Source organism: Poecile atricapillus, chromosome 2 (genome assembly GCF_030490865.1).
Source record: "Poecile atricapillus isolate bPoeAtr1 chromosome 2, bPoeAtr1.hap1, whole genome shotgun sequence".
Lineage (NCBI taxonomy): Eukaryota > Metazoa > Chordata > Aves > Passeriformes > Paridae > Poecile > Poecile atricapillus.
In genome coordinates, this window is record NC_081250.1 from 115,269,350 (window position 1) to 115,287,702 (window position 18,353).

The following is an 18,353-nucleotide window of genomic DNA, read 5'->3' on the forward strand; positions in this document are numbered from 1 at the left end:
AGTTACTACATCTAGGTCCATATAAGCAAGTCATGCACCCTGGGAAGGGAGCCTGCAGAGGAAAGCAGCCAGTGCAGAGGCCCATGCAGCCACACATCTCTGTGGTTTTATCACAGACCAGCTGTAACTCGCTCCTGTGGGTCGCACACGCGTTGATGGCTGCAGTGATCTGACTAAGTTTCCCCTGGCAGGAATCCGGATTGCACGCTCCAGGGACTGTGCTGCAGTGGGAGCCACAGAAAGGGGGGCAACCACAAAATTATTTTTAAAAAGTGTTTGTGATCCAAATTAAACTACCAGCCTGGAGATACTAGAGATAGCAGGTGCCTTGCCCAGTGCCCTAATTCAGTGCCTTTTGGGTGACTGAACCCCACCCAGCTCAGTGTCCTGACACTTTCTATCTGGGAGAACTGGAGGGCCAACTGCATCTACAAAAAGAAGAAAATCACTACTAGCTAACTTCTAGTAGTCCTTCTCCATATTTCTGTGTCTGTCTGTCTCTACAGGCAGCAACTGAACACTTCTATTTTGCATATCAATATCATTTCACTTTTCTTTCACTTAAAATTTGTTTCAGTTTGAGGTGGCTGATGTCAGGCTGGCTGGCAAGCTATCAGAATCTCATTCTCTATGGAACAGCAGTCCTGGATGGGACTGTACAAGTGGGGCCACCAGCTGCAGGCAAGGTCCATGTGGATGCAAGGCACCCTGCTCCAAGCTGTGAGGGCTAGTTGAAGGAAAAGAAAAAGGCAACTGGGAATTCCCTTCCCTTCCCTTCCCTTCCCTTCCCTTCCCTTCCCTTCCCTTCCCTTCCCTTCCCTTCCCTTCCCTTCCCTTCCCTTCCCTTCCCTTCCCTTCCCTTCCCTTCCCTTCCCTTCCCTTCCCTTCCCTTCCCTTCCCTTCCCTTCCCTTCCCTTCCCTTCCCTTCCCTTCCCTTCCCTTCCCTTCCCTTCCCTTCCCTTCCCTTCCCTTCCCTTCCCTTCCCTTCCCTTCCCTTCCCTTCCCTTCCCTTCCCTTCCCTTCCCTTCCCTTCCCTTCCCTTCCCTTCCCATCCCATTTTCTATAGACTAAACCTACATGTCACCTCATGTGAAAGCTGCAGATATCCTTACAGGTGTTGGCTCAGAGATGAATTTGCTAATAAATATTATTCTGTTAATTATATATCTACCATGAGTTTTCCTAAAATACCAGATGCTGCCATGTAAACACCACAGTTATCTAGACAGGTTATCTCACACCCTGCCTCCCCCTCTTCCCCATTTGTCTCCATCTTGTGATGCCCCACATGCCCATGGATGCTGGCCATTGTTACGCCCATGGATGCTTGGAACAACACAGCTCTGGAGCTGCAAGGTAGAAGGGGAACTACTGGGTGCAACTCAGAAAAGAAATGATGCAACTCTTAGAAATTAATGATGATGTAGTAGCCAGTAGGGCAAGATTGTTTTGAAACAGGAATTAATTATTATTGTATACTAAGCTGGATATGCATCCAGGTTGAGACGTACGGAGTGGGTGGGCTGCACTCAGCTGGGAGGAGCGGGGCAGGCAGCCAGCCCCAGACAATGTGTGTGTTTGTGTGCCTGGTGGCAAGCAAATCCATCACCCTCTTCAGAGAGTACTGCAAATGGGAGTGGGGTCTGCCAGATGGCAGACATCTGGAAAGGCACAAGGAAATAGCACAGCGTGACTGCATCGTGCGTGGCAGCAAGCACTCTGGGGCTGTCCACAGATGGAAATGTACAAATCACAGCCCTGGGCAGAGCTCAGGGAACACTGACAAATTCAGACCCCAACTCCCCAGACTCCTCTGAGAAACTGAAAAATCAGGATGACAGTCCAGATCAATCTCATCTTCTAAGGTTGTCCAGACCTGGAGGAAATGGCAAGCCTAGATGTGGCTGAGCTGATCTTGGTGCGGGGCACACAGAAGGGCTGTAGGAAGACAAACTGATTGACAGTTCATTTGTTCTGGAGCTAATTAGAGTTTGGATTATAATATGAAGCATTTTTCTCTCTATAAACCTGTCTATGCACTAGAAAGAATAAAATTCCAAAATGAGAAAGCACAAGGAATGCAAGTATGTTCCTTTTTCCACCCCCAGCCTCCTTTGCTAGTCAATCTCCCTCAGCAGCCACAGGATAAGGTATCCTAGAGCAGCTGAATGCCAATGTGGGATAGGGAGGGGGAATTCTTATGTAGCTGTTTTCTCAGTTGCATCATGCTACTGCTCCCAAAAATGGAATTCCATGAAATGAAGACAAGAATGACTGGAAGAAAGCTTTTTCTTTCTTTTTTTTTTTTTTTTTTTTTAATTTGGTTTTAGTTTGTTTTGGGTTTTTCATTGTGGTTTTGGTTTTTTTTTTTCTGTACAGCATACAGTCTGTATTTAACTAAGTTTCTTACTTCTTCACAAAACTTTTTGTCTTTTTTTCCCTTTAAAGGCAGGCTGAGGAAATATCAACATGGGACCCATGCCTGTGTCCTCCTCCCCTGCCAGGCCTGCCTCAGCTCAGCACAAAGGTGAGCAAGGATGAGCTGCAGCTCCCTGGGGAGAGGGTCCTTACCTGAGACTTCTAGCTCAAGCAACAAGCCTCTGTGCAACACACTGAATCACTCCTCTGTGTGATAAATTGGGCCAGTTGTTTAGCTTCACATGTCCTTCAAGTCTTTTTCTTATCTCATACCAGCCCAAATAAGAGAAGGCTGAGACATCTGTCTCGATCCAAGCAAAACCAGATAGCTCAGAACAGTTGATTTAATTTACAGCAAGAAACAAACATGCTTAGACAAACCAGTAAATGTTTTTGAAGCCAGCTATTGATAAGTTTTTCTGAGTTCCACCTTATTCCAGACACAAAAAGACCTTGCAGAAACACCATGATTTGGTGTTCTGCAATATGTCTGTGACATATTTTAATATCTTCCGTGCAGTAGCTCTTGAGACCACGTTGGGGTGTGTGTTTGTGTCAGAGATCGACAGAAAGGTCCTTTGTAAAAGTACAAGGTGCTCCCACACTGCCATGATATAATGGGTTGTTAGTGACTTGTCAGTTCATGTATTCAATTACTTTTATTACTATTATTTCTAAACTGTGGGAGTTTCTAAAATTGCATTATATCAGATAATAAGTATACTCATTCTTCAGTTACACTAATTAGAGTTCTGAGCTTGATTCTGACACCTCGATGGCTCCAAGAGCTGAGACTGGTTACCATATATACAAAGCTCTTAGCTCTTTTCCATAAATAAATTACAACCTTAAAGTTTTAACTCTCCGGTCCCAAAGACCGTCTTTCCTACCTCTGGCTTTTCCATGGCTCATTCCTGTTATTTATTTATAGTTTCTCTCCCATCAAATGATGTGTCCTACAAAGAAATGAATCTTTTTCTCTGACATAAAAGGGCAATCCCTAAGCAATATCCATCCTGTGACATGTTGTTGTAGAGCACATTTCTTTGAAACTTCCTGAGTGAGCAGCTCCCATATCATCTTCTCCTGAACCACTCTTGTGTTTCCTCCCAGTTGTGTACACATTTCCTAGCCCTAGGAGGGGACACTGCTGACCATTGCCAGGCTACAGTCTGGAGCAGCCTAAAAATGCTGTGCATGCCCATCTAGCTGAAAACAAAGCTGGTGAGCAGTGTGTAGAGCTGAGAAAAATCCTGCTTTTAAAAACTGCCTTAAAAATATATATATGAGTCTGGCCTAAAAAGAAGCAAAGTAGCAGAGCAAGTCAGTCAGAGCAAAGAGAGGGGGGGATTCAATAGTGTGGCACTACTGCATGCAATAAGGCTTAATGTAGATTATTATACCAGAAAAAAAAAAAAAAGTTTTCCTGAAATCTTATGGTATTCCACAAGACAGAGCTCTAAAGGGGCATTGCAAAGGAAGAACAAACCAAAGAAAGAGAAAAAAAATCCAGACCACATGAAACCTTTTAAGATTGTCTACAAGGATTTGCATTAAAGTGGGTGTAAAAGGGACTAGGTTAACTAATAGAAGTGGCTGAAAAAATTTTAAAGCCTTGTTTAAGAGACTGCATATGCATTTTATGGTCCAGCTCTTGTCTGCAGAATATCATTTTCTCAGAGAAAATCTAAATCTGCCTTCTTAATGATTGGAAGTTAAGTAGAGCCCAGAAACTGTGACATAAACAGCTCTATTTCATCAAGTTAACTGTCTTGCTTCTCATTAGACTATACTTGCATGTCATTCACTTCCCTGATTATCTTCTCACACAGAAATTTTCTACTCTGCTATTGCCAGATGAAGCATCTCAGCTCATCTTCTTACAGGATGAACTTAAAGAAGCTGCTGCTGGATATCCATTATGATGCTCAAGTCACACCTTAGGTTTGCCATCAACCAAGTGCCTTCATCTCCCAGGCCTGCTACAAAGCCTCCCTTTTTCTCAGCACTGATGGAGGGTTTCCTATCTGTGCAAAAGCTTGAATTGCTCACGTAGCAAACACATCCTCCATGGAACCAGCAGCATGGGGAGAGATGAAATGGGCCTCTGGGAGCTCAGGACTGAACCAAGCCTGGATGGCTGCCTCTGTGTGTGGGCACACAGGACACCTCACTTCAGCTGGGGTCCAACCGCTGTGAACTGGTATGTGGCTTTACTAAAGATGAAGAAAGAGCCAAAAGGATTCTTCCTTTAAATGTGCCATGGTTGGAACATAGTAGGCTTATTTCAAGGAGAAAAAGATACAAATTTTCCTTTTCCTAAGACATTTTTTTGACATCTATTTGTAGCAAGTTCTTCCATCAACACTGAGACCGCTCCCCAACCTAATGTATCAATGGTCCACTTACTGCATACAATCAATGCATCCTCCTTTCTGAGGTAATTGGATGTATTAATAAAGCAAACAACAATCAAATCATAGAAGTGAGCTCAAAACACTGCTCCTGGCTTGGTTTCTGCAGGGGCCACACTGTAGATGTGATGAACTCAGACCCTTTCCCTTGGTTTTTCACTTGCTGAGAACATGTCTTGGGGTGCCAGAAATGCCAAAGAAGCTGTTTAAGTCTTCCTTGAAGGCTGCATCCCAAAATAAACCCCCAGTTTTCAGGAGAACATTATTCACTGCTGTTGAGGGAGATTTTAGGTCATTAAGATTCAATGAGTAATATGTTTGAAAATGCAATTTAGAAGTTTTTCAATCATTCATGAAAACCCTTTCGTTGCAGAATAAAGCCTGATAATGTCTGTGATTGTGCTTTGACCTGATGAAAGATCTGAATGGAAACTTGTACAGTAGGTAATATTTATTCTGGCAGTGTGTCAGTAGGCAATGTCTACTGCTTTTATTGCTTTGTGGAATAAAAGTTTTGAATTTTGCTCAGTACTGAGCCATTTATTGTCTTGAAATTGGCAGCAGTAACGCCCAGCTGGATGCTGGTATGTTTTGTGTTTGCGAACAGACTGATCCATGGGAAACAATCTAGCAGACGAATCAACTTCGTTATGAATTAAACAAAATCTTTACTTGGGTATGAGACATTTGAGCCTGAGGGAGCTGTTATTTTGGAAAAGGCCCATAAAAGGACTTTTTAAGACAGGGACTTTGTGAGTCTTTATGATATTCTTAGACTGCCCTTAGTTATGCCTTGCTTTGCATAACACAGTGGATTTTTACAAAACAATAACTTCTATGTAAATGGTACTGGGGTCCAAAACTCTGAGATGAAAGTCAGAACAGTGACTCAGTGCCTGGCCAAACCAGTGAGATGCTTAAATTGTTCTTCTGCCTGTCCCCAGGACAGGAACTGGCATTTCCTATCTGTATCTCTATTGCATAGCACTGAGAAAATCCTTCTTATAAGCAAAGACAGAGGTAGAAAATTTACCCAGAAATAACTGAGTTCTCAGCACCAAAACTAAGCATAGTATGAAGTGGTAGCTCTGTGTGCTTAAAGCCAATCCTATCAACTCTCACAGCCTTGTGAATGTCATGGGATCTAATGTTTTCTTAATTCCCTAGCTGATGATAATCAAGGAACCACATGATAACCTTGACTTCACCAACACAATGAAAAGAAATCACACATAAATAACTCACTTTGTGATTGCTGAGTAAATATGAAGCCAGCCTTAAGTCCCGAAAATAAATAAAATAAAATACCCTGATGGTAATTCTGACCCTTTATTCACTCTTCATGGGTTATGATTCCATTGCTTCCTCATGCTCCTGTAACAGCCTTAGCATTCACCCCCAGTCAGCAACTTTTATGATTAGTTTTTTGTCAGGCTGGGCCAGAGAAGATGTGACAGAGGGAGGAAGCAGACACTGTTTGTCCCCACAGCTGTGCACAGGCTGAGTGCCAGCAGTTACAGCCTGGACACTCACAGGTGAGCAGCCTTGCACTGGCTTACATAAAACACTGACTGAAAACAGCTTAAGGCTGTTAATGCTGCTCTGAGCTGGGGCTGGCATGATAACCATTCAGGGGCATTTTTAAATGGAAAAAAAAAAAAAAAAAAATAATAACCAGGTTCAGTCTATAACCCATGTCAAAGAATATGCTATGGGCAGGACTTTTGCCAATGATTGGGATGATACCATCTGCTCTCTTGTAGCACAACTTTCAGAGATGGGCAAGCAGATTCTTGTTAAGTGACTTTCTCTGGATTATGGTAAGCTTCAAAGACAAAGTTTCCTAATTCTTTTCTTGAATTCATATAGCTTTAGGATGTCGCTCAACCATAGCTTTAACCACGTTTCAGAGTTTGAATGCTTGATATTTTCAGGAAGAAATGTGAAAAAGAAAGAAAAACATAATAGTTTCCGATCATCAAATATTTTGAGTGAGTCATTCGCCTGCATCGCCAGATAAATGCAACAGGACATCCTGTGACCGTTGGGCAGTTTCTTTAACTTCTCCCTTTTTTTTCCCTACAACATAAATAGTGAGGTAGGAAAGAAAGCGGCAGTAGAGTCCTGTCTAGGTGTTCCTCTTTGCTTGGATTCTCTCCCACATCAGGAGAAGAAAGTAAATCACCTCTGGGGTTACTACCTACACTGGTATTGGGAGATACTGATGGATTGTGGTCTGCTCCTGGCCAGCAGCAGGTACTTCAAAGGCAAAGCCTCCTGAGTGAGTTCAGAAAAGCTGACGTTATTTTCCTGAGCCTTTTGCCTTGTGGAGGAGTTTCTTCACTGGAGCTCTTTTGGGAAAGACCTGGAGGGGGCATTTCCATGCTGCCCATCTTTTCTCTCAACCAAATTCAAGACTAATCATCCCCAGCTAAATTTTCAGGTTTTGCAGGCCCAGTGGAAGAATTTCTAAGAGATTTTGCTCATTTCTTTTGGATGCCAATAAAGGGATACAGATGGCCAGAATACCAATAAGAGTGATGTAACTGAAGTCAAACGCTGCTCCCAACAGAAGAAAGCAATAAATCATACTGATATATTTATTATATATATATATATATATATATATATTCAACACTATAAGTGTGGTGTTCTGGATTGTTTGGAGAGTTGGCAAATTTAAAGAGACAGAAGGAAAAGCTGAATAACTGGCAAAATAAAATACTTCTTTCTACTCTATATGCAAGTACAAACAGAGCTTTGAACCTTAGATCTATAAAAAGCCAATCTGATCTTACGCAAAGGCCTTGGGGAAAAAAAATCTGATCCAAGGAAGATAAACATCTAGTCGGAAATCTTAGAGTGAGCCTGAGAGATGGCTTGCATATGTGTGAGTATACATATATAATCACCAAAAATTAAACAGACAGCTTTATGTTGACAGATAAAGTGAGAGGGAATTAGTGGAGAGAGAACAAATCAATAAAGCACAACTTTCAGTAATAGTTCTTGGCAGAATTGGAGACATGACTTCACATGAAATAACTGAAATCTCCTGAAATTTATCTCTGTCCTCAAAATCCCTGTTCCAAACTTGTTGCTCCTATGGAACTTAGAAGCTGACAAAACTGGAATAGTCACGTATTAAAAAGGGTTTTATTTGATTTTTACTTGTCTTCTATCATATATTCCCCTCACATCACATCAGGAAACGCTCTACTTTGTTTATACACTACCTATCACAGTGGTCTTCTGTTGTGGCTATGGTTTCAATTAACCCCACTAATAATTACCAGGAACCAAATCTATCGATAAATAAGTCTCATAACTTCATGATCTGACAGTGAAATGAAGAAATATCAAAGTCTAACTTCTATCATGGATGTTTAATTGTGGCACTGTTCTTCCCCTCTCTCCCATACACACAGAGCTTCAGCAGGCAGAACAATAAAGATAAGGCTCCTTGGTTTCATTTGATATCTACATCACCATTATCTTCAGGGTGAGAAGTTCCCCACAGTTCTTTTACACACCTCTCATCTGGATTTCTCCCACTCCCTCATTCTTTGAGTATTTTCCTGATCTGGTCACAGGTATGCTGGCAGCAGGCATTCTGTTCTTTGTATTGGCAAACTTTTTTTCCCCATTTTTTAATCCCTGATTCTTTTCTTCTTCCAGTTTCATCTATTTCACAACAGTTTTTGTCAACAAAACACCTTCTACTCCCTATCTGCTTTCCACATCAGATTCATGCCTTAAGTCTAGACTGGAAGCCTTTAGGGCAGGGACTGTCTCTAGGTTAACATTTATATATGTTTACTTATCCTCAAAAAGCCCCAGCTTCAAACCTCAAAGTCCAATTATAGTAACTAATATTGGTGCGGGGGAAAAGGTTTTAGCCTATTAATTCTAAGAACCACTCTACTATCTAGCCTTAACCAAAAGCTGAAGGTTACTATCCATTTCTTCCTGGCCCTCCTAACCCCCGAGCTCTTCATTCATCCAACTTCAAGCTCTGCACCTTCTCTTGAGACTGTTCAAAACTTGTAGTAGAGAGCCTTTTTTTCCTCTTTTATTTGCAATAGCCTTCCTGAATAATTTGGACATTCCTGGCTTTTCTTCAAATATTACCTGAACCATGTCTTCCTCTTCTAATTGTTCTCATATGATTGTTTTCTAAAGCCTTTGATTTAGCTGGCTCAGTAAAATAAGCTATGAAAAAATGCCACAGGAAAAAAAGTGTTCCTTTCTCCCAGATGTTATTTGTATTCCTGTAATAGCTGGGAACTCTATATATAGTTTACCCACTAACCTGCTTTCAATGTTTGTTGTTGGTGATTGTGGTATCACTTTTCTATTACGTTCTTATCACCTAGTCTGGTGTAATCACTGTAATACTTTACTGCTCTTTGTACTTCAGAGCACACCTAATACTCCAGTTTAAAGTTGTACTTGTTTCCTTTATCTCTGATGACTGATACAGTTGAACCAGTTCACAGAAATAGCCTTTTCTGAGTAGTTAGTTGAAAATTTTTTGTTTAAATCATCCTGGGAAATAAATAGTGGAGCTGGGAAAGTTAGGTTTTTACATTTATGTTTATAATTTTGTGTATTTATTTTTGTAAAGCCTGTTTCAATGTAACCCACTATGGGATAATGTCAAAAAGTGTAACATTCACAAAGCATGTGCAGCAGCATGTTCAAAGGTGACATACTTGTTTATGTATGAGCATTGAGTAATTCTCCACCTACTGCCTCTATCTAGCCTGCTTTGTCTGACCAAAATGCATGTTTGTCAGAGAACTGGTGGATGGCTTACATGGAGGTCACACTGCCCCTTGCCTTCAGTATGGCACAAACCATCCTCAAGCTTTTGTTCTCAGGCAATGTAAGAGAGTGACAAAGGAGCAAAGGAGGCTGCCTGTGCATGGCTTGGCTTTGCCCCAGTCTCCTGGGGCTGGAAGTCTGCCTGATGGAGCCTGCAGCTGCAGAGCAGAGATGTCCCAGGAGGTGACATGGTGTGGCCTCCCAGAAGTTGTGGCCTGTGCCTGGGGCTGCCTGAGGCTCTGGCAAATGCTGCATGACCACCCTGCACAGGAGTTTATTCCCAGCTGATGCACTCAGCCTCAGAGTGCTGCAGACAGCCGCTGTCAGAGGCAGGTGCACAGTGTGGTGGCCCTGGGCAGGTAGTTGTGACCACCCTGGAGCTGAGCTGAGACATAGCCTTGCCTTCACCCACCCAGTCAGCTGAACAAGAACCATCAGACTCTCCTACAGACTGCTTTGTGCCTTGCAAACATCGGCCTCTGCCTCTCTTTGCCTTCACACCCTGCTGCAGTCCAGTGTGGCAGACACACTCCCCGCCTCTGTGAATTCACACGTACACAGGTAGCATGAGCAGCCCTCAAACCACAGCCAAAATGCAATGAGTGGATTTATTTCACCACCTTGCTGACGAGGCCTGGCCACAGAGACACAGGGACACAGGCTCTGTTCAGCTAAGTTCATCCTAGCTGGCAGCAGGGAGGGGGGCTGGCTCCCTGCCTCACTACGACAAAAGATGTCTGCATGTCCCTGACAGGAATTCTCCTCAAAACAGGCAGAGGATGAACAACAGTAGCCATAAGAAGCAGTGTTTTCTCACACCAACAGTTTTAGTGTTCCCAGGTTCAAAGTCACTTTGAACAAAACAGTTGCCTCCTTGTCAATCTTCCTGTTTTAACCCTTTCCTCCCAAGTGCAACACCCAGGAAAGCAGTCCTGGAATGCTGAGTGAAGCTCACCTCCATTGGCTGGGGGCTGTTGTTCCCCCCAGGACTCCTCACATTTACACACTCCCCATTTGAAGGTTCAAAAAATTTTGGGATCTCCTTGTCAGGTCCCTCCTGGCACACGCCACTGAAGTGTGGCTGTTTGGTGGTGAAGCCCTCTACACTACCAAGTTCCTCTTTCCTCATGCAACCTGACAGTTTCTTTGAGCACTGGGAATCCCATGGGATTTCTTCACTGTTTTTCTTTTTAAAGAAGTAGCCCGTGCTGGTTCCTGTTTATCTTCATTTGTAGTCTCCACTGTGAAGATAAGGGGGAAGCCATGAGATCAAAAGTAAATGGGCTGCTTAGTCCCTGAAGACTTTATCTGCTGTGCCTGAGGGATCTGTCATTTCAGTGACATTTCTAAGTGCCAAAATTAAATATTTTTATCACAGAGTCAATTAGGTTGGAAAAGACCTCTAAGATCATCAAGTCCAATCTTCTCATTCTAAGCAGTTTGTATTCTGGACCAATTATTTCACAAAACACCAGTGTGCAAGGTTTCTTTATGTGTTTACAATTAATGAACAGCCTTAACTTTGCTCTGCATGCCGTAAAAGCAAGTTAATACCGCTGTTGGTAGTCAAAACTTGCCAAAACTGCTTTTTATAACTCTCCTTTCAAAAAACAATATATTAGTGACTGCAGTCACCATGCAGTTCTCAGATATTTGCTACTTGGATTTTTGTTTATATGCAATTAAAATATTTATTTTAGTTATACAATTATTGCAATTATTGTAATTTTGTCCTTTTTTCATACATTTTGCCTCATACATAGGACAAATGTGTCTAATATCTCTGTTGCTTTTGTGTCTTTTCATCAAGATTTTGCTGTTCTTGTCATTACATTACATTGGATGTTAAGAGCTACATTTCTAAATCTGGCTTTTAAATATCAAATAGCTGCACACAGTGGAAGTGCAGCCCTATGCAGACACTGGACACAGCATCAGGGTACAATTTCCACGGGTGGGCTCAACCTCATGGGCATCAAGTTGGGTGCGACTCTTCCATCAGATTATTTCTTCAATAGATTTCTTCTAGCCACTATCTGCAGATCAGCAAAGAGCTAAAGCAACTTCTTCCCCTTTCAAAGACAACCAGATATGGGGGACCATGATGGAAAATTGCAGAGTGGAAGGTGTGCACATGAATAAAAAGTGTGGTCTCACTTTGGGGCTAGGTGATGATGGCTGACCAGGTAGGGAAAAAACCTTGAATGGGGTGGGTTGAAGAGATGCTTATTTGAGAAGAAAGCCTTAAGGAAACAGAGATTAACAGGTAAAAGACATTTAATGTTCAACTTCCCACTCAAATCAGGGCTAGGTTCAAAGCTGGATCAGGTTGCTGAGGGTCCTGTCTAGGATTTCTGAGTGATGGAGATCCTACAGGCTCTCTGGTCACATGTTGCTTAAACTACCCTCATGAAGAAAATACTTTTCCTTAGATCCATCTGGAATTTTTACAGCTGTAACTTTGGCATCTTATCAATTCATTCTGCACATCCAAAAACCTTCTTCCCTATGACACATCTTCAAGTAGCTGAAGACTAAAATTAGACCTTCAATCAGCCATTTCTTCTCCATGATGAACACAGGAGTCAGCTTTTCCTCATGCATCATTGTGATGCAGTTCTCTAACCATCTTTATGGCCCTCTGCTGAACTAGCTCCACTCTGCAAATTTTTCACTGATGAGGAAGAGGTGAAAGATAATAGGGTAGGAGAAAAAGTAAGAGAATAAAGAGGACAAGGAGGGAAATCTTCAAAAAGCAAGGCCCAGAGCAACTAGGATACCACGTGCAAAAGAAAATAGAAGGTAGGAAGGCAGAAAAATAGCATGAGAAAAGTGGCCACATAGCTCCAGCTGTGCTCTGTAGTAGCTCTTTTACTAGATTACTAGAGCATCTCAAGAATTTTTTTCTAAAAGCTTTCATCAGAGAGAGCTGTTGTTCTACTGACTCATTTTAAAGGTTAGAGTTGATGTGGTTTTCTCACAAAAATGGCTTACTTAAAGTGCAATTAATTTTGCAGTAGTGTGCATAAATTATAGAGAATGTGAAGTAGGAGGTTATTCACATAAGGTAGTTGCCCAGAAAAGTGAGTGATACTGGTTTTTGCACTAGACTTGTTCTCTCAGAAACACTCATGTGACAAACAACTCCTAGACAGAGATGTAGGAGTGACAGATAGTGATTCCCAGGTTCAGATTCCTTTATTTTTTTTATCACAGAAGGCATGTCCATGAACTTTCTGTGCAGCTCCAATTCCCATTTGTTTTGAAGAATCCTCATCTTCTGGAAGCCACTCACAAAAGGGTCACCTGACAGCTTTTCCTCAAAATGGTCATCAGGGCTGTAACTGTCGCTAATAGAAATGTCTTCTACTGCTCTGGGACTCCTTTGAACCTTTCCTCTGATCATGAGCTTGACAGATCAACTGGCTGTTGCTCATTGACCCCGTTACTGGAGCTGGCAGACATTGATTTGACACATCAGGGCAGGCGGGTTCTTTGGAGGCTGGGTAATATCAGTGCCTGACAATGTACTGCATTCGTCCAGAGATGATAGCAAAGCAGAGCAACATTTGAGTAATGTCATCAAGCAACAGGAAAACAGCCCCCATGATTTAAAATGTGTGCACATTTGCCTTTTTAGAGGAAATATTTAGTGTATTACTCAGTCAATTAGATATTTTACATTTTCAGCAATACCTGCAAATTATGAATCACCTACCTCCGCTGTGGGTATTTTTTCCATTTTAAAAAATCTTCCTGACTAATCTATTTGATTAGTCATCTAAGTAGATGTCAATAATTTTCCAAAACTGTGACCTATATTGAAATAATAATGTTATCAATAAGGGATGGAATTTCACCAAAGGCAAGTCCTGCCTGACCAACCTTGTGACCTTCTAAGATGGAGTGACTACACCAGTGGACAAGGGAAGGATTGCAGATGTCATTTATCTGCCATGGTCCCCCACAACCCCCTTATCTCTAATTTAGAGAGAGATGGATTTGATTAGCTGGATAAAAAATCAACAGGACAGTTGCATCCAGAGGGTAGTGGTCAATGGCTCAAAGTGTCACCGGACATCAGTGACAAGTGAGGTCTGTATTGGGGCCAGTGTTGTTCAATGTCTTTGTTAATGACACAGACAAAGGGATTGAGTGCACCCTCAGAAAATTCACAGATGACACCAAGCTGAGCAGTGCTGCTGACACACCTGAAGGACAGGATGCCATCCAGAGGGACCTGGACAATCTCAAATATGGGAATCTCAATTTAATGAGGTTTAGTAAGACCAAGTTCTGGTGCTGCACCTGGGTCAGGGCAAACCCCTTCCTCAACACAGGCTGGGGGATGGACAGATCCAGAGCAGCTCTGCAAGAAGGATGTGGGGGTGTTGGTAGATGAGAGGCTGGAAATGATCCAGCAATGTGCACTCAGCCCAGAAAGCCAAAGTGGCCAGCAGGGACAGGGAGGGGGTTCTGCCCCTCCACTCTGGTGAGACCCCAGCTGGAACCCTGCATCCAGCTCTGGAGTCCCCCTAAGGAAGGACATTGACCTGCTGAAGCAAGTCCAGAGGAGGCCACCAAGATAATTAGAGGGATGGAGCACCTCTCCTATGAGGAAATGTAGAGAGAATTTTTATTTAGCCTGGAAAAGAAAATGCTTGGGGGAGATCTAATTGTGAACTTTCAGTATCTGAAGGGAGCCTGCAAGAAAGATGGAGAGGAGATGAAGGATCTTTTTTTCAAGAGCAAAAAGTGACAAGGTCAAGGGGGAAAATACAAACTGAAAGAGACCACGTTTAGCTTAGGCATTAGGAAGAAATTCTTTTCTTGGGGGTGGCAAGGCACTGGAACAGGTCATACATAGGAGTCACAGGAGCCCCATCCCTGGAAGTCCTGTCCCAGGCTCAATGGAACTCTGAGCAATCTGTTCTAGTGAAAAGTGTCCCTGTCCATGCCAGGGGGTTGAAACTAGATGATCTTTAAGGTCTTTTTCAACCCCAACCATTCTGTGATTCTATGGCTCTCCAAATCCAGCTGAACTCTTGGTGACAATAACCAAGGTGCTGGGAGTACTTCAGTAGCTACACATCTTCTGGATGGTTCTGGTACACTCCATTCTCTTTGTAGCTCCCTATTTAGTAGCCTTCCTGGGAGGTGAAAGACTTGGAAAACATGTATTATCTTTTTTATTTTTTGAGCCCAAAATAATGTAGTTTTTCCTGTTTACTTTCACCAGCTTTACTTAGCACGAATGTAAAACTGGAAAAACTGTTTCTGTGATAATTTATGTAGAAATTGAAACAAAATTAGAATCTACTGTGTATCATATTTTAGTTAAGAACATTCAAGATTGAGTTAATTCAGTTTATCTCTGGGACTGCACATTTCATAAGACCACTCACAATTGCATCTGAAGAAATTTTTTTACAGAAAAGCAAATAGCAAATTAGCCATAATTATCATTAAGCCATTTGCATGCCTAATGCACTGTATGCTTCTCTGTTGGTTTGGGGACTGCACAATGCATGTCTGTGTTTCTATCTGCGAGTAAGCTTGACTTACTTCTGAGTACCAGGAAGCTAAAATTTAACCCTCTATGGGCAAGAGGGCTGCCTCAGCAGCAGCAGTGTGTGCACATGCATGGAACCTAATTTCAGGCTGCACTAATGACCTCGTGTTAGTAGTATGAATGGTTCAACTTGTTAATGAAAGTCATTAAATAAAAATTTAATGTTACTGCATGGACCACAGGAAAAACATTGCCAATATGCTTCTCAATTTACCTCATATGGATGAAAATTAGTTTAAATAATCTGACATTTCTTAACAGGCATGCCCTCTACAACAACAGCCTAATCACTCCACAGCTCAGTCTAAAGTTGCTTTTGACATTTGAGTTGAGTTTATAGTGCCACTCTTGCCTCCAAGGCTGTGGTCCAACACAACAGTAAACCTCACTTTAAATACTACTAGACCTACATTGCAGTAGCTGCCTTATACAAAACACTGCTCTGGTACATACAGTGTAATGTTTTGATGCTTTAAATTTTTATCAATGAACTTTAAGCTGGCTTTAAATTAGGATGTTTGCAAGTATAAATTCAGCAGCTCTTTCACAGCTAGCACCATTCCAAGGTTCTGTTCAAATGCCCTGCTGTCTCTGCCCTGTTCAAGGACAGCCATCCTTGGATATCAGCTGCAAGCTTGCAGTTTTACTTGTGCTGGTCATCTCTAATGGACACTTGCCAGTCAGATTTCTTTGTCATGGATCTTACCCTAGATTTCTGCCTTCCCTCACATCTTTTCCTTTGCCTCAGCATTCTCACAGTCTGTTAATACAGCACCATCACGGACTCACAGTCAAGCCATAAACCTATGTAAGCCTTAAATACAGCTGGTGTTCCTCAGAAATCACCCCTTAGGCTGCACCATACAGAAACTGCCCACAGCTGAGCTGATCCAGCCAGGGCAGAAGCTGCTGGTCTAGACTTTCAAATAACCTTCTTAAAGTTTCACGACTTTTTTAGACAAGGAAAGGACAAGGATTACTTTTATTCACCTGCTGAACCAATTCAGATGACTGTGTCCAAAAACTGAACAGCAAGAACAGGGTGTGCATGGTAGCCAGTAAGCTCAACATTGTGGCAGCAAGTGGGTGGATGCAAGAAAGACTTGGCTGTGATACTAAACAGAGTATCCTAGGACATCAAAAAGTGGATCCAGGTGACAAAGCTCACATCCACTAGCATAGACTCAGAATAGATTGATAGCAACCATAGAGAATATCAGCAATTCCTACTTCCTCGGAATTTCCTGCTACCTCAGACTTACCCTTCCTGACTGCTTCGTGTCTTATCCTAAGCACTTCCACACCAGGCAACTTACCCAAGACTCAGCAGCTGCTAAGGAACAACTCCTACCACAGCAGACAGTGCCAGCAGGAGACACTGCATGAGCTACTTGCTACAACCTGATCCAGGACAAGACCTCTGGTAGTGCCCATCCTCCACACTCCATGTGTGTATGGAAATACAGCCTGTGTCCAGTTTTCTTCAAGATATGATTTTCTCTTTGTCTTTACTTTTCACTTACTTTCTACTTTTGTTTCCAGCCCAGACTGTTTTTTGGGGGCTCTGACAGAAAGGCTGGATGACATCAGAGATGTCCAGGGCTAAAATTTCAAATATTCCAAAGTCTGGGGCAAAGAGCTGCAGAGCTGAAATGGATGGGATGGCACAGCTGGGATTCCAAAGCCACTAGGGCCCGTCTCCAAGAACAGGATACAAAGAGCTTCATGGGGAAACAAGAACTGGGAACAGGAAAGTCAGAGAAAAGATTATTTACTGCTCATGTCCAACATATGCATGATTTCAAGTTACAGCAAACAGCTGCCAATGTACACTCAACAGAAAACAATTAGCCAGGTTGTCCCTGACAATGTGACCCTCACAAATTTCACAGGAAATGATCAAGCTGCAGCTGGTGGAGGGACTGGCTGTAGTTCCACTTGTTACACTCCTACCCTGCCACCATCTGCTCTTTTGGCTCTCTGAGTTTTTGTGAAGAACACAGCCTGCAGACGGGAGCCTGGTTTGGAAGGGCAGTTCTGAAGCTCTCCAGCTGCCTTTTAGGCATGCTGCACAGCCATTTGGGAACCCCCACCCTGAGGTGGTAAAGCCAGAGGTCCTAGCAACAGCTAAGTTGCTGCTAAGTGCAAGAACAGGTAATCAGGCTCATTCGAGATGAGGGTTATTCTGCAACTCTACTACTCCAAATGGTCTCAGCAGCAGGTTTGTACATGGCATGGCTTCACAGCATCAGACAGGCAGGAGATATGAATGATGTGAGTGCCATATGTCCTGCTAGACCAGCCAGCCTCACCTGACAACAGTAAAGTATCTGTAAAATGACCCACACTCAACAGTCCTGATGGTGGAAAATTGTGCCAGGTCAGGAGACAGGGAATAAAGAGATCACCCCTATGAGGTTGCCCTTACAGGTAACACAGCCTTCCAACACACTTTCCGTGTCCACAGAGAGTGCAGGCTGAGAACTTTATGGATTGCAGGTGTCACCTTCCCAAGCCCAAGGTGATGAGTAATGCACCAGAAAAAATTTAGGTGTTTCTAGGTTTCATGTAGCCAAGGCATGGCTTGGCATTCTTCTTGATGTTCAGAGTTGCTCCAGTGATAACTACTTTCTGTCCCAGACAAGAGCTGCTCTCACAAACCCTGTGCAACAAGGGGAGGGGTTTGATAACTTCAATTGGTACCAGTTGTTCACTCAGTGGTACCAGCTGTGACTTCATTAACTCAACATCTACATGTTACCTGAAGCTCTGTGCTGTCCTGGAGGAAAATGAAAGCTGCATGTGGTCCATGGATGCTTCATACAGCTGTGTGGCTGTGATCAGCAATGGGATTACCTTCCCACTACTGCAGCTGTTCAAGGGCAACCTTGAGGGCACTGCCCTGCCCTTACACGGCAGCAATGCTAACAATGGTCCAGTGTAATTGATCCTGTAGCTGATCCTGGAAAAGGAAAACTACTCTTCAGCAACAGCCCACGGTGGAAAGTGCCCCCAGAAACACCATGCTGATCCTGAGCTAGCAATCTCTGTGGTGCAGGACCTGCAAGATGCAGGCTGACTGCCTGTCCAGGCTGGCAATAGGAGGTGCGATGCCCTGAAGA